The sequence below is a fragment of the Macaca nemestrina genome, chromosome 10 (genome assembly GCF_043159975.1).
Source record: "Macaca nemestrina isolate mMacNem1 chromosome 10, mMacNem.hap1, whole genome shotgun sequence".
Taxonomy (NCBI): Eukaryota; Metazoa; Chordata; class Mammalia; order Primates; family Cercopithecidae; genus Macaca; species Macaca nemestrina.
Window position 1 is genome coordinate 61812197 of NC_092134.1, and position 16320 is coordinate 61828516.

Genomic DNA, 16320 nt, shown 5'->3' on the forward strand with positions numbered 1-16320 from the left:
TATTTGAACTGCTTTGTATTGAAATACTACTTTGTAGTATTAAAATTGTTTATATACTTTTTTAATATAAGTTAACTTTCTAAAAACTCTTGCTGTCTTTATTCACTTTTCACACTGGTGGGAAAGGGTCGAAGTCGGAGATAAAGATATTTACCATAACTTATACTTTTTTATCTTGAAACTGCTTTCTCATTAAAAAAAAAATTTAATGATTTCTTAATTCATGAGAAGATGGATACTGTTGTGAGGACAGTGAACAGAGAGGTTTGCACTACCATTAAATTCCTTGTTCTCAAATTCACAGTGTTTAGAAGGTGCCTCCCAACTGTAGTTTGAATGATTTGCCTAGTGACATGCCATCTTCTGTTGAATATCAGTGTGTTTGAATGCAAAGGAGACCTTGCTTTTTATTTTGTTTTCAGTTTATATTTGGTTGTTTTAACCTTGGCAAGAAAAATGTTAATGACACACACACACCACCACAAGTCTGGTCTTAACAACTTGCACTTGAACTGTTAGAGGCAGAGCAGCAACCCCATGAAATACCAGGCAAACTTGTACATGTTTACATTTGTATAATGCTCACTAAAAATAGAACCATATTTTACCAGACAGGGCGATTTGGCTAGTAAGTGCTGTTAGATGGGGTCAAGAATGGAATCCATTTGTCTAGTGTCTTTCATTTAATCAAAAAGAAAGCTGGAGGCTTACTGGTTTTTCCCTAAAACCAAAAAAATGTGGGTGGAAGATAGTAATCCTGGAGGAATAGATATCTATCTACTCACTGTATGCATTTAACTTTATACAACTTTGAAAGCTTTTCGTGCTCTGATTTTTTGAAAACAGTTGTTAGGTGCTTAGTAAAATATTTCCAGTGTGTGCCTCCATAGTGTAACAGTTTTTAATGTTAACTGAAATGTCTCAGTAGTTTTTAGGAGACAGTCCTAAGCTTGAACTTTTGTTGCATTAACAGTTCCATCAGCAGTAACTGTTTTATCTGTCTCTTTTTTTTTTTAATGAGTTCTTTGCATTGGTGTATGTAGAATTCCACTCAGTGCATGCAGTCACAGGGTCCATCCATGGAGGCTGTACACTGACAACTCTAGGGATGGCCATTCACATGTTCTGCACAGTCATGTAGGAATAGGCCCTGTTTCCTCTTTGATCCATTGTCATATTGCTATTTAAAGGTATCTTATACAAATGATACTGCCTTAAAGATAAATTCTCATATCATCTTTTCTTCCTGTCAGTTTATAAACTCACTTTAACCTTCACATTAAAAAAAAAAAATCACACACACTGCTTAAGGGTGAGGTATATGTTCCTGTCATCCTTCCGTTATCAGTTTTACTTTTTTTTTTTTAAATGAAGTGCTTTCAGTACATGATAATTAAAGTATTAAGCAAATTTGGGTTAAAGTTTTTATGGTTATTGCAGAAACATGAGTATAAAAATATTTAACATACTGTGTGACTAAAGTCTTTCTTTTGGACAGAGAAAAGACTAGTCATTGAGAACTGCAGTCCCTTGTATCTGCCACCCCTGCTGGGGGACAAAACATGCTAACAAAAGAGGCCTTTTTAGGCTGTGGGATTTTATCTCTGATAAAGGAAATGGAGTGGTAGATTGTGATGTATTTTTATGTGTTTTTGTTCATTTTAGAGAACAGCCTAATATTTCTATTTGCCTTTTAACGGAAAGTGGACCTTGTAACGTTGTTTTTCACTCGATTATCTAAGGCGGTTTGCTTTCAATTAAAGGGTGTATAAACCTACATCATAAAGTAAGCAAGAATCTCCAGGTGCAACATCTAAGAGCTAAAGGCACTAAGCAGACAAGAAAAAAGTGATTAAGACTGACAACAAATGTAGAGGGACTTTATTGAAGATTGTAGTTCAAATATTTATTTTTCAAGGTTGTTGAAAAGGTAGGAACATGTGGCTAGAATACAAAGCAGGGCCAATATTCTTGGTTAAAGCTGTCATGTGTTCACAGATAAGTCCTAATTTCCTCAAGTCTGCTTTCATGTCTGTATGTTAACATTAATGTGAGGGAAGAATGGGGAAATACAATTTTAGTGACCTTTCAGGTTTCAGGATTATGCCTGCAGGTGTGTCATTGCCCTTCAGTGCATATTAACAGTAATTATACAGAACATTTTGAACAAGAGCTGGTCAAGAAAAGGCAAGCTTCTGATGAACATTTCTGATATTGTTTCTTTTTTGTTTAAAATTAGGACTATATCTTTCCAAGCTGTGATGCTTCTTAGTGTAGGTGGTAGAGTCAAACTGAAAAAGAGCTTTTTCTTTCTTTCGTCTTTTTTGGGGGTAGAGGAGTTTATTCCATATGCCACCAGAATGCCCCCTTTCTACAGGTGTTCCTCAGTTGCATGTTTCACTATTGGGGAGAGGGGCAGTGAACAGCTACCTCAGGACATGCTGTTCCATCCTGTCCTCATTCCCGTCTTCCACCATCATTCACATAACCTTCCTCACTACTTTTTCAGTACTACCTGATTTAGATTATGATACATGTGAAAAGATTTTTCAATTTTTTCTGACATCTTTGAGGTAGATAATGGAAACTTGCCTCTGTCTTCCACAAATGGTAAGATAGATATAGAGATTGTCTCCACTTCTCATTTGGTGACCTTCAAAAGAGGGACCCCACAATATGTTTTTCAGAAGCCTCATGAAGAGAATCAGGCATTTTTTCATTTCAGAATCCATTTGAGCTCTGTGCTAGGCATTCTCAATACAGAGAAGAGTAAAGGGATCCCCTTTTACGTTCTAACAGAAGAGGAACGTATGCCAAGGAAGCATCTCCAAAGGGTATCTATCCTAACTTGAGTTAGAAGTTGGGAAAGGCTTCCTGAATGGAAGTTAATCACTGAGCTAAGGGAAAAAATGGAGGAAAAGTTGAGACCAATAATAATTTCAAAAATCGTGTCACTTCTATCTGCACATTTGGAAACCTGTGCATTTTTAAAAAAACTTTCTGAAAAGCTTTAACTTTCCAAATTCATTCACAACTGAAAATTCATTAAACATGGTAACAGATGTGTAAAACTCCATAGCAGCCTAACTGTTCAGAAGAGAGTGCCTTTGGGGCACCCTGTGCTTCAAAACCCACATGAGCATGAGTGACTAGGAGTAATCCTATTAGAAGACCCAGTTTAAACAGCATTGATTTCCAAAGTCTGATTGTAATTGCAGCTGCTGCTACTAGCTTTTACTTTTTTCCCCTCTCTCTAACTTCTTGGGTAATGCATGAATAAAATGTCACTTGCAACATTTATTATCTACAACTTGCAGAGCACTATTTCAATTCCAGTCTACATGGTTTTCCATTACTTTTTTTTAAACCTTTCCTATTTGAGCCATTACGTTTTAAGAGTCATGGTTATTTTTCTGTTTATATAGAACTACCCAAAGTGGGCCGGGGGTGGTGGCTTACTTCTGTAATCCCAGCACTTTGGGAGTCCGAGGCGGGCAGATCACGAGGTTGATGGATCACGGGGTCAGGAGATAGAGACCATAGAGACCATCCTGGCTAACATGGTGAAACCCCGTCACCCCGTCTCTACTAAAAAATGTAAATTAGCTGGGCGTGGTGGCGGGCACCTGTAGTCTCAGCTACTCGGTAGGCTGAGGCGGGAGAATGGTGTGAACCTGGGAGGGGGAGCTTGCAGTGAGCTGAGATTGTGCCGCTGCACTCCAGCCTGGGCGACAGAGTGAGACTCCATCTCAAAAAAAAAAAAAAAGTGGCCCAAAGTGTCTTCACTGCTTTAAACTGGTTTTTCCATATGACCCAATACCAGAAATGTTTTCAACCAATGTAAAGCTAATTAAAGCCAGGAATAAAATGATTCAGTTGAGGAACAACAATAACCAAAAAAAAAAGTTTAAACTTAGAGGAATGTGTGCTTCCTAGTTTGATGGAACGCAGAAGTTCCAGAATATCTGAAGCCATTACTGCTCTTAAGTGGTGGGTGCTGTGATTGATCTGAATTTTCCCTCCAGTGTAAGAACAAAACAATACAAAACAGTGAATAGAACATTAAGAGTATGTGAGTTAATTGTATTTCAATTACCATAGAGTAACATGAATATTTTACTTTTACGCAAGACTATATAATAAATTTTCAAACTATAAACAAATACGACTTTTCAAGGGCTGTCTTCTATGAATTAAGTAAAATTTTAAATTTAAACATGAAAACTATTTGCATAGCCTTTCTTAAAAAGTATATACATTTGCCTTTTGGGAATCTGAAAATCTCAAGACTGATTATCAAGTCTGTTGAAATCAAAGGTAGGTTTACAATATTGTTTGGTCAATCAAGCAGCTTGATTGCAAAAGTTCTTACCTAGCGAAAGTAAGCCATATGAAAGAGAATGATAGCCAACAGTCTAAAGGAGCTGAATCAATTAGGAAGAGTGACAGACTGGTGAGCTGTTTGCATTAGTGGACATAATCAGGGCATATGCTGCCAAGGCCAAAACAAACACTCAACTTGGCACATCATACAGTGAAATTTATGAGATTGCCAGGAGATAGATTTGACATTTCATACTGTTTGAAATGGAGCTACAAAGAAATAGTTTCAGGAAATGGAGAAGTGTGAACCAATGTGAGTGATGAAAAAGTGTGTATCTAAAAGATCTGGGTATTAGATTCAGCTCTACCATAAACTAGCTATGTAATTGTGACAGGCCATTTCACTGCCCCCTGTCTCTTTTTCTGCATTAAAATGGGGAATGATGTGTACTTACCTCAGGGGTGTTGAGATCAAATAATAGGAATTACCCTTAAAAAAAAAATGAGAAGTATTTTGAGTTTAGAATCATGTTCCAAAATTTTGAAGCAGAGATGCTACAAAATAATAGTTTGCTTCCTCTGGACCTAATTTCATTTCTTCTTTTTTTTTTTTAATTTTTTTTTTGAGACAGGGTCTCTTACCCAGGTTGGAGTGCAATGGTGCAGTCATGGCTCACTGCAGCCCCGACCTCCTGGGCTCAAGTGATCCTCCCACCTCAGCCTCATGAGTAGCTGGGATCACAGGCACACACTACCATGCTTGGCTTTTTTCTTTCTTTTTTTTTTTTTTTTGTATTTTTTGTAGAGACAGGGTTTCACTGTATTGGCTAGGCTGGTCTTGAACTCCTGAGCTCAAGCAGTCTAACTGCCTAGGCCTCCCAAAGTATTGGGATTACAGGTGTGAGGCACCATGCCCAGCCCTGGACAGAATTTCCTTGCTGTCACTTGATGAAGAGCATATAACTCTACCAATGCTCAAGCATGAATTAGTTGCTGTTTGCAAGAGAGACAGCAGAAAATTGTAGTGTAGGCCAGGTACCATGGCTCAGGCCTGTAATACCTGCACTTCGGGAGGCCAAGACAGGAGGATTGCTTGAGAGCAGCCTGGGAAACAGCGAGACCATGTCTCAAAAAAAAAAAAGCTGCTGTCTAAATTCAGTGGCTCATTCCTGGCATTACCAAAATCAGTTAAGAGATGGTCTTGACTGGACATGGTGGCTCACGCCTGTAATCCCAGCACTTTGGGAGGGACTTAGCAGCTGCCCAGCACCTGCTAAGGCAGGCGGATCACGAGGTCCGGAGATCGAGACCATCCTGGCTAACGTGGTGAAACCCCGTCTCTACTAAAAATACAAAAAAGTTAGCCAACTTGGTGGCGGACGCCTGTAGTCCCAGCTACTCGGGAGGCTGAGGCAGGAGAATGGCGTGAACCCAGGAGGTGGAGCTTGCAGTGAGCCAAGATCGGGCCACTGCACTTCAGCCTGGACGACAGAGCAAGACTCTGTCTCAAAAAAAGAAAGAGATGGTCTTGAGACAGGCGTGGTGGCTCATGCCTGTAATCCTAGGACTTTGGGAAGCCAAGTTAAGACGATCTCAAGTTTAGGAGTTTGAGACCATCCTGGGCAATATAAAGAAACCCCATCTCTTTAAAAACAAGGTCTTTAGGTTTTAAAGTCAAAAGGAATCAAAATTTAGTCTGCTCCTGTTTTCCGTTCTCAGGATTCTCAGCATGTTGGCTGTATTCCCTTTGTGGTGAAATAGAGGATAAAAACTACCCCTTAATTCAGTACTCAGAATTTAAGTGTAGAGAGTATCTTAATAATCGAAGCCACTTTCCACACTTTTTTGTAGTTGCCTATAAAAGAACATGAGAGTGTTGACCAATTAAGTTTACTTATTTTGTAGGCAGCAGTCATAAAATGACCTAACCAGGCAAGAGGACTTGCATAGAGTTTGCATATAAGATAATCCTCCAGGAACATACTTTTAAGAGAAAAGAATTGCTGGGTTTTTTAAACCATAATTAGACCAAATTTGGCTGAAGCTCTGGCCCAGTGATGAAAAGAAAAATGAGAGAATGCAGAACAAGGGGTAATTGGTAGTGTTCACTTGGTGATTAGTACTGTTCTAAATAAAAGTAATATCTAATTTGGGGGTGGGGAGGAAAGGATGTGAGTCAAAATAGCCAGTAGTAAAATCCAAGGCTTACAATTCAATGTGAATGACGCTTTCTATATTAGGATTGACAGATGAAAATAGCAGTGGTTTAAAAGTTTAAGTAGGGTGGACCAAGGCTGACTGTATGATACTCCACTGTAACAGAGACCTAGGCACCTGTTTGTCCTGTGTGACCTCCTTTCCCAAAAGGGGTGCTACATATGGTTGTGTTAGTCATGTCCTGTGCAAGGACACATGGCCAAAGGCTGAACTAGCAGGGGATGAAATTAATTCCATGATCAACTCATCAAGCACCCTAAGGCACCGGTTGAGTCAGCATGGAGGAATGGTGGCCTTTTAAAAATCCACACAAAGGGATCATTAAGAACCCAAGCTCTATGGGGAGGGTTGGCGTTTTTCTAAATTGCACAACAGCACCACGTGGGCTGGTGGTCCTGATGATTCTAGATGGTTGCTCCACACCCAAGCTCTTTTGTTCACATTCATATTTAGCAGGAAGGAAAAATGAAGGGAAGCAAGACCCACCTCCTTTCTTAAGAGGACTCAGAAGCTGAACGTGCCACATTTGCTTTTGTCCAATTGTTCAGAACGTAGACACATGGCCACTGCAGGGAGGCTGGGCAATGTAGTCGTTATTTTGAGTAGCTCCGTGGACTGCATAAATTCAAGTATGAAAGGGAATACGTATCTGAGGAACAACTAAACGTGCCACACTACCATCAAGTGGAGTAAACAAACTATAGAGTGGAGTTAGTGGCTTCAACCCAGCTTGTTTGGAGGTCTAAAAAAGTTTTAAATAGTGAACCTGTAAAATCTCTTCTAGCTCTCTAATTCTACTCTGTAATCTTGAGTTTGGAAGAGGGAAGCTAAAAGCACATTTCCCAGACCTAGCTGGTCTGGAAATTTAATAAACGGTCATTTAATAACAACTAACACTTTGTTGAGATTTTAGTCTGTCACACCATTGTAAGTGCTCAAGGAATATTTATTTACATTTTCACAACAACCCTATGAGATATTGCTGTAATCTCCATTTTACAAATGTAAACTGAGTCATGAGAAATTAATTAACTCAGCCAGGTCACAAAGATAGTAAATGACAAACCCAGGAAGTTGACTTCCGAGTGCGTGCCCTTAATTTGCAACCTAAAAATCCCCTAGAGTAAAACTGGTCCACTGAGAAGCAATCCTGAGAACTTTGAGGGAATTATTGAGAAAGAGGCACTTTCTTTTTGTTACTAAGCTACACTAAGTTAGGAGAATGTAAGCCTGGAACAGTGGGTAGTTGCCTTGACACAGCACTGTTAGAGCCCACTGGAAGTCAGGCCCAAGAGGAAAGCAGAGCCAAGAGCTGAGGAAAGACATTCTTGGTAATAGCAGAATTTGTTGTGTCTGAAATCAGATAACGCTGAATTCTTCAGGCATTTAAATGTTTTCATTCTCATTGACTACCTCTTCTCCCCATTTGAAAAATTGACCTGGCTCTGCACAGTGTTTCACACCTATAGTTCCAGCTACTCAGGAGGCTAAGGTGGGAGGATCATTTGAGCCCAGTTCAAGGAGGCAGTGTGCCACGATCACATCTGTAAATAGCCACTGCACTCTAGCCTGGGTAACATAATGAGACTTTGTCTCTAAGAAAAATTTAAAAACTAAAAATTGAGCTTCTAAGACTCAGTATAGGTTCTTGTCCTCTGAAAACACTAAATTTAAACATTTGTGGGTGTATGCCTGCAGAATGTAACATCACTGATTAAGTCATTGGACAATCAGGACAAAAGATGGTGTAAGTTCTTAGAATTGTATGAATTGTGATCTAAGTTGAGAGGTATGGAAGTGAGAGAATTGCATATTTAGATATGTAGGGGGTAGGGCTGAGAAGTTTCAGGAGGGAAATAAATATAGCCATAGTACTTAAATTCTTTTTGGATTTTCCTTGGATTGAAAACTTGGCTGTATGATTAGGAGAAAGTTCACTTAACAATTCTTAAGTCAACATTTCTTCATTTTTAAGATGGGATTAGTACTAGTGCTTATTTCACCTGAAGTTGTCAGGATAAAATAAGAGCATACTAGTAAAGGGCTTAGCCATAAGAGATGTGTGATAGTAGAAGCTATTTGAGGATAGAAGGCTTGGAAATGTGGGTTAGGGCAGTGTTTCATAATAATAAGAAAAGGGTGGGCAGGTGCAGTGACTCATGCCTGTAATCTCAGCACTTTGGGAGGCTGAGGTGGGTGGACCACTTGAGATCAAGAGTTCGAGGCCAGCCTGACCAACGTGGTGAAACCTTGTCTCTACTAAAAATACAAAAATTGGCCGGGCATGGCGGCTTGCGCCTGTAGTCCCACCTACTCAGGAGGCTGAGGTGGGAGAATCGCTTGAACTCAAGAGGCAGAAATTGAAGTGAGCCGAGATTGTGCCACTATAGTCCAGCCTGAGTGACAGAGCAAGACTCTGTCAAAAAAAAAAAAAAAAAAAAAAGGAATAAAACGACTTATTAGTGGTGGTGGGGTCTCATTGCTTGATAAAACTTTTCACTAGAGGAAGAAGAACAAGTAGAGACCAAAAGTGGAATAATTGAGTTTGAACCGTTATTTGGTGAAAGAAAGTTCTAGTAAAGGTTTGGAAACTAGTATTGATGGATGGGATGGCACTTGCAAAGAGATGAAAAGAGAATATGGCTTTCTCAGTTGGAGATTCCCTGGTGTAGGGAATGTGCTAAAAAGATGACAGTGATCTAGGCCTTTGCTGCTCAGTGTAGTTCTGGATCTACAGCATCAGGGTCATCTGGAAGCTCGTTAGAAATGCAGAATCTCAGGCCCTACCCAGACCCACTGAATCAGAATCTGCATTTTAATAAGATCCCAAGGTGATCTCATGCGCATTAAAATTTGAGAAGCACTGCTCCAGGCTAGAGAGCAATGCATGGATTTCCATTGTTTAAAATGCAAAAGAATGAAGAAATGTGGTCCCAAATCACTGGGACATCTGTTTTAATATCTGTGATACAGTAGCAACAAGTTGCATAGTTTTCTTTAGGCTTACTGTTTCATTATGCAGTGTGTGCCTGCTAGGTTTCAGAAACACAAAACTAACCACTAATTTTCATCCTTATCAATGCTCTTTCCTCCAAAACTGATGCTAAGGAATACTTCTGGCTTCCCAAGTTTTAAATATTGAAGCGCTCTTGAAATTTAAGTGAACTATAACTCCTTGCTTACCCACAGTATTAGTTATCTATTGCTGCATAACTATCCCAAAACTTACCAACCTAAAATAACAAACATGTGTCACAGTATCTGTGCTTAGCTGAGTGATTTGGCTAAGGGTCACTTGTGAAGTTGAATCAAGCTATAGGCTGGGGCTTCAGTCAGTCATCTGAGGTTCCACTGGGGCTGAAGGATCTATTTCCAAGATTGCTCATACAGTTGTTTGCAGGCCTCAGTTTGTCACCATATAGATGTCTCCCTAGGCTGCTCGAGTGGTTTCATGGCAGGACAACTAGTTTTGCTCAAATTTAGTGTGCTGAGAGAGGAAAAAAACAGCAGCTTTGGTCTGATAACCTAATCCTGGAAATGACAAGTATTAATCCATTTTCACACTGCTATAAAGAACTGCCTGAGACAGGGTGATGTATAAAGGAAAGAGGTTTAATTGACTCACAGTTCAGCATGGTTGGGGAAGTGTCAGGAAACTTACAATCATGGCAGATGGAGAAGGGGAAGCAAGGCACCTTCTTCACAAGGCAACAGGAAGGAGAAGTGCTGAGCAAAGGAGAAAGAGCCCCTTATAAAAACATCAGATCTTGTGAAAACTCACTCTCATGAGAACAGCGTGGAGGAAATGGCCCCCGTGATTCAATTACCTCTACCTGGTCTCCTCCTTGACATGGAATTATGGGGATTACGATTCAAGATGAGATTTGGGTGGGGACACAAAACCTAACCATATCAACATACTATCACTTCTGCCTATGCTGTTAGTCACACAGATCAAACCTACCTAATACAGTATGGGAGGGGATTACACAATGGTGTGAACACCAGTGAATGAAGATCACTGGGAGGTTGTCTTGGAGCCTGGCTACTACAGTGATGGGAAAAGCACTTTGCTTTGTGCAACCAGACTCATCAATAGCTCCAGGTGCAGCTTATACAGCTGGGAGCCTCTTTAGTCTCTATGGAGAGGACGGAGTGAAACAATGAGTGACTTGCAGATCTCACACCCATATTCACATTACTTCTAGGGCTGCTGATCCAATCAGAAATGGATTTTAATCTTGCTTGGATGGGGGAAATAGGGGAGTATGAAAGCAAAGAACACCTATTTGGTTGAGACTGCCTTTACATTTCAAAAAAATTTAATGCAGAGTAGTCTCATCAGTTCTTTAATTCATAATTGTATCAACATTGGGGAAGGATGTTTTGCTGGAGAGTGGTCAGACTAACTCTTTGAAACAGGTCATATCTACTAGGCATACTGACTTTCCCATGTCAAAACTTGGATTTTTGTTTTTGTTTTTGTTTTTTTTGGTCTAGAGCCAAAGAAGCAATGAGTGATGTGTATAACCAAATGTTGGGATAACTCCTTTTATCAATAGGCTTGCATCCATTTCTCTTTACCTGATGCTTCTTAATCAGCTCTGTGCAGCTTTACTCTCTGCAATTCTCCATACTTAACCATGCACATAACCAGCCCAACACACTGTACATCCTACGGTCCATAAACTCTTAAAATTAGAAAAATAAATTGTATAGAAGAGTTGTCAATCTCCACTGAAATTTGGCTGGGATAGATCGCTCCAGTCATACATTAAAAATATTTAAAATTTCCTTCTATTACAAAGGTATTCAGAGAAAAATCTCTGAATATTCCAGAGATTGCAGAGTGTAAAATCAGCTAAACAATCTTTATCTAATTATTGTAACAAAACAACATACCAGGAATTCTTATTTTGCCATTGGGAAATAAAGTTATGTTGGCAAATAATATTATGTTAATCTGAGGCAATGACATTTGGTCCACTTTAGATCAAAGGCCCCTCTGTACCCCAGAGGGCCAATTCTGCTCTTGTTAGGACAAAAGGCTTGGGTAAAAAGTACAAGTATTTCTTTTTCTTTTTTGTGGGTCACCTTCTTGTTGTTGCTTCCAATAAACCTCTCAGTGGTTAGCAAGTTTTAACCAGAATATCAAGCAAGATCATTTTCTTACTATGAAATGGAGATTTAAAATTTGATAAGTTAGGTAAGTATCAGGTATACAGGAACAGCATATTACTCCAATGAAAATACAACCTTTTGCATAATTAATATATCTCCATGACACATATTACTGTTTTTTAATTTTTACAGTTAATTGGTGTCTTAGTTCATTCAAGATGCTATACCAAAAATACCATAAACTAGGTGACTTATAAACAACATTTATTTCTCACAGTTCTGGAGGTTGGGAATTCCAAGATCTATGAGCTGGCAGAGTTGGTGTCTGCTGAGGGCCCATTCTTCATAGATGGTACCTTCTATCTGTGTTCTCATATGGTGGAAAGGCTATTTGGGGCCTCTTTTCTTCTATCTGTGTTCTCATATGGTGGAAAGGCTATTTGGGGCCTCTTTTCTTCTATCTGTGTTCTCATATGGTGGAAGGGCTGTCTATCTGGGGTCTCTTTTACTAGAGGACTCATCCCATTGATGAGGGTTCTGCCGTCATGACCTAATCATGTCCCTAAAGGCCTTACCTCCTAATTCCATGACCTCAGGGATAAGGATATAACACATGAATTTTGGAGGGACACAAACATGCAGACAATAGCAATTGGAAAGTGAACTTTGCTGACAGACACAGTATAATATGATTGTATCAACTCCATTTTACTGATGAGCACTTTGAAGAAAGGGAACTAAAGAAAATTGCCAGGATCACACAACTTTTGAAAGTTGGAGTTGGGATTGGAATCCAGGTGTATTGGTTCATTTTATGTTGCTATAACAGAACACCATAGGCTGGGTAATTTATAAACAATGTAAGTTTATTGGGCTTATGGTTCTGGAGGCTGGGAAGTTCAAGATTGAGGGGCCGCATCTAGTAAGGACTTTCTTTCTGTGTCATCCCATGGCAGAAGGCAGAAGGGCAAGAAAGCACAAGAGTGTGAGAGAGAGCCCAGAAGAGGGCCAAAGTCATCCTTGTATTAGGAATCCACTCCCTTGATGGACAGCATTTATCTCTTCATGAGGGAAGAGCCCTCATGATTTAATCACCACTTAAAGATCCTACCTCTTGGGAGGGGAACAAGGGTTAAAAAACTAACTATTGGGTATTCTCCTCAGTACCTGGGTGATGGGATCAATTATCCCCCAAACCTCAGCATCACACAATATAACACAGGTCACAAACCTGCACATGTCCCCCCTAAATCCAAAAAGAAAGTTGACATTATTTTTAAAAATACATATATTTATGAGGAAAAATGTAATGTTTTGCTACATGTTTACAATGTAGAATGACCAAATCAGGCTAATTAATAAAATAGCCTTATCACAGTCTATCTTTTTTCCTTTTTTTTTTGAGACAGAGTCTCGCTTTGTTGCCCAGGCTGGAGTGCAGTGGCACGGTCTCGGCTCACTGCAAGCTCCGCCTCCTGGGCTCACGCCATTCTCCTGCCTCAGCCTCCTGAGTAGCTGGGACTACAGGCGTCCGCCACCATGCCCAGAGAATTTTTTGTATTTTTAGTGGAGACGGGGTTTCACCATGTTAGCCAGGATGGTCTCGATCTCCTGACCTCGTGATCTGCCGGCCTTAGCCTCCCAAAGTGCTGGGATTACAAGCGTGAGCCACCGCGCCCGGCCCACAGTCTATCTTTAAATAATACACTGCAACACCCATATTATAAGAACCCTATAGCAGCATATTTGCATTTTTTCTTTGTCATCATTTGCACTATTATTATTAAATATTTTACTTTTACATCTATTCTAAACCTCAAAATACACTCTTAATATTTTTGCTTTAAATAATTATCTCTTTGCCAGATTTGTTGAATTATAATTGGTATACAGAAAACTGCACATAATTAATATATACAATTAGGCGAGTTAGTAGACATTACCATCACTGCAATCCAGATAATAAACAAATCTGTCATCTCATAAAAGAAAAAAAAATCTTGACTCTTAACATTTGCATTGGGGATTAAATTTCCAAAACATAAACCTTGGAGGACATTCAAACCATAGCACCAGGCTACTTGGATTCAAAGTCTGAATGCTCAGTCACTGTATTATATTACCCCTGAAGGTACCCACTCAATGAATGTTTACAGAATAGTTACATTTTTCTAAATGTGTGCTACATAAATTTTTTATAGACAAATTTTTTAAAAATACAAAAGGATATTTATCCAATTCTATAAATATTTCCCCTAGTCAATGCTTTAGCCAACATTTTTACTCATTTTTTAAAAATATGAAATGAAATGTCATGCCTCCACTACTCCCCTTTACCCTGGACTCAGGATAACCACTTTTTCTTTTCATTTCCTATTCTCCCATGCCCTAGGAATGATAGCTCAATTCTCTCTTAAGGTCTACTCCTGTAGTCAGTACAGTGGTTCTTCAACTTAAACCTGCATCAGAATCACCTGGAGGCCATATGAAAACAGATTGCTGGACTCTACTTCCAGAATTTCTGATGCAGTAAGACTGGAGTGATGCCTGTCATTTCTAACAAGTGTGCATTTCTAACAAGTTCCCAGGGACCATACTTTGAAAATCACTGGTGTAGCTGTTAAAAGAAATGTCTTTGAGACCTGTCTCCCCTATTTACTACGTAAATGATCTTAGGCAAGTTAACAAATCTTTGTGCTATTGCTTAATCTACAAAATGGCAGTGATAACAAGACACATCTCATAGGCTTGTATCCTAATTAAGTGACATATTGTGCATAAAGCACCCCACATACCACCTGACATGGATCAAGTCCTTATAATAACTATTATGACAGGCTGGCTTTTCTAGATAAGCATCCACTTAAAATATATTTAATAATAAAATAATAGTTATTAGCAGTAAAAAGGTATTCCTCATTCTTTTTGTTTGTTTTTGAGACAGCCTTGCTCTGTCACCAGGCTGAAATGCAGTGGCATGATCGTGGCTTACTGCACCCTCAACTTCTTGGGCTCAAGAGATCCTCCTACCTCAGCCTTCTGAGTAGCTGGGACTATAGGCGTGTACCACCACGCCCAGCTAATTTTTACGAATTTTTGGTAGAGATGTGGGTCTCATGTTGCCCAGGCTGGTCTTGATCTCCTCCTGCCTTCGCCTCTCAAAGTGCTGGGATTACAGCATGAGCCACCACGCCGAGTTTATATGCCTCATTCTTGATACTTCCTTCTCTGTAGAGGGAGCTCCATTAATGTCACTATCCCGGCCTTTTGGTATATTCATTCACTGTCTTCTCCCAGGGGAGCAGGAATGATAGATTTTATTGGAGCATTTGGGAAAGGAATCTGGCCTGCTTGGGTAAGCCCCTTCCTCTTTTTTTAAAAAATTTTGGAACGAGGTTGTCCACTTGGATCTAAGTTCTGCAGCTCCAGAATTATAGGGCGTCTTGCCTCCCAGTGGGGAGGCTATGGCCATCCAATGCTGCCAGCGACTGGGAAAAGAATATGACTAGCTCTGGAGAGCGCATTGCTGAGATATTTAAGGCACACTCTAAATATTAAGCTTATGATTAAGAAATGTGGCAGATTGATACGTATCTGCCTTATTATTTTTTCTTGTTTCTCACTGTTTAGAACTCAGGCCAAGGGAAAGGATGCTATTTGTCAGAACCTTTCAAATCCAGTACGAGGTCTGAATCTTCAGCTATGTGGTATTTTTGTCTTGATAGATTATTGAGGTTTACAGAGGCTGTGTCCACAGATGAGTGTATGTTTTCATATAGACTACCCTGGTCTTTAGCAAGTCTAAGATATTCGAAAGCTGAGAAAAAACAGGGTCTTTTGGGAACATGACATTGCAGAGCCTTCTAGAGACCAAATCTCCTGCTCCTCCTGGTCCCGGGAAGATATCTCCAGAAGCTGGGAAACAGCTTTGTGAAGGTGGAATAAAACTGCCCTGTCTGCAGTTGAGATCCTCCTCTGAGAGGACAGCCACATTTCTGGCTTATCACAGTCCCACAGGGTAAGCCTCATAGATTACACTGAAAGAACAAAATGTAATGAAATCTAGGGGAGAAATCACACTCACTCCCTGATGTTTCCTTCCATAGGAGGGAGCACTATTAGAGTAACACCCCGGCAGCATGCCAGCCTCTTACTGATTTTTCCATAGGGAGGATAAGTGACATATCTTATTAGAATTTAGAACTCTATTTTTTCTTCCTTCTGTTACTGTCCCCAACAAGGTTACATTTGGCTCTGTTCTCCCATGGTGTTATTTTATAGAAGCACACTTCTGTGTGGGAAGGTGTGTGGTGGTCTGATGTTCTCTGTGTCTCAGTGGACAGATCTGCCGAATTCTCACATTAAGTATTAGGAAACCTAGATGCCGGTGGATAAAAACCCTGCTGTCTTTGTCCCATTTTTAATAGGTTTGGGGCAAAGGCGGTTCTGTTTATTTTGCCATTCCAAACTCTAGACAATGGCTACACCTGTATTGAGCATGTATGATATACTAAACACTTTGATATTAATAATTCCTCAGTAGGGAGTAAATGAGCTGTGAGGAAATAAGCCATTATTATTATTCCCATTTTATAAACAAAGAAATGACCACTTGGAGGAATTAAGTAACATGCCTAAGGTTACCCAGGTGGTAAATGC

General features: G+C 39.7%; 1 long non-coding RNA gene across 1 annotated transcript; it reads right to left on the reverse strand.

Moving 5' to 3' along the window:
* Positions 1-1995: 1995 nt before the first annotated feature.
* Positions 1996-7164, reverse strand: LOC105473368 (uncharacterized). The gene is made up of 3 exons (XR_982200.3): positions 7027-7164; positions 4779-4813; positions 1996-2032 (listed from the first exon to the last, which is right to left on the reverse strand). It is a non-coding gene; the product is annotated as an uncharacterized lncRNA (long non-coding RNA).
* Positions 7165-16320: the final 9156 nt, after the last annotated feature.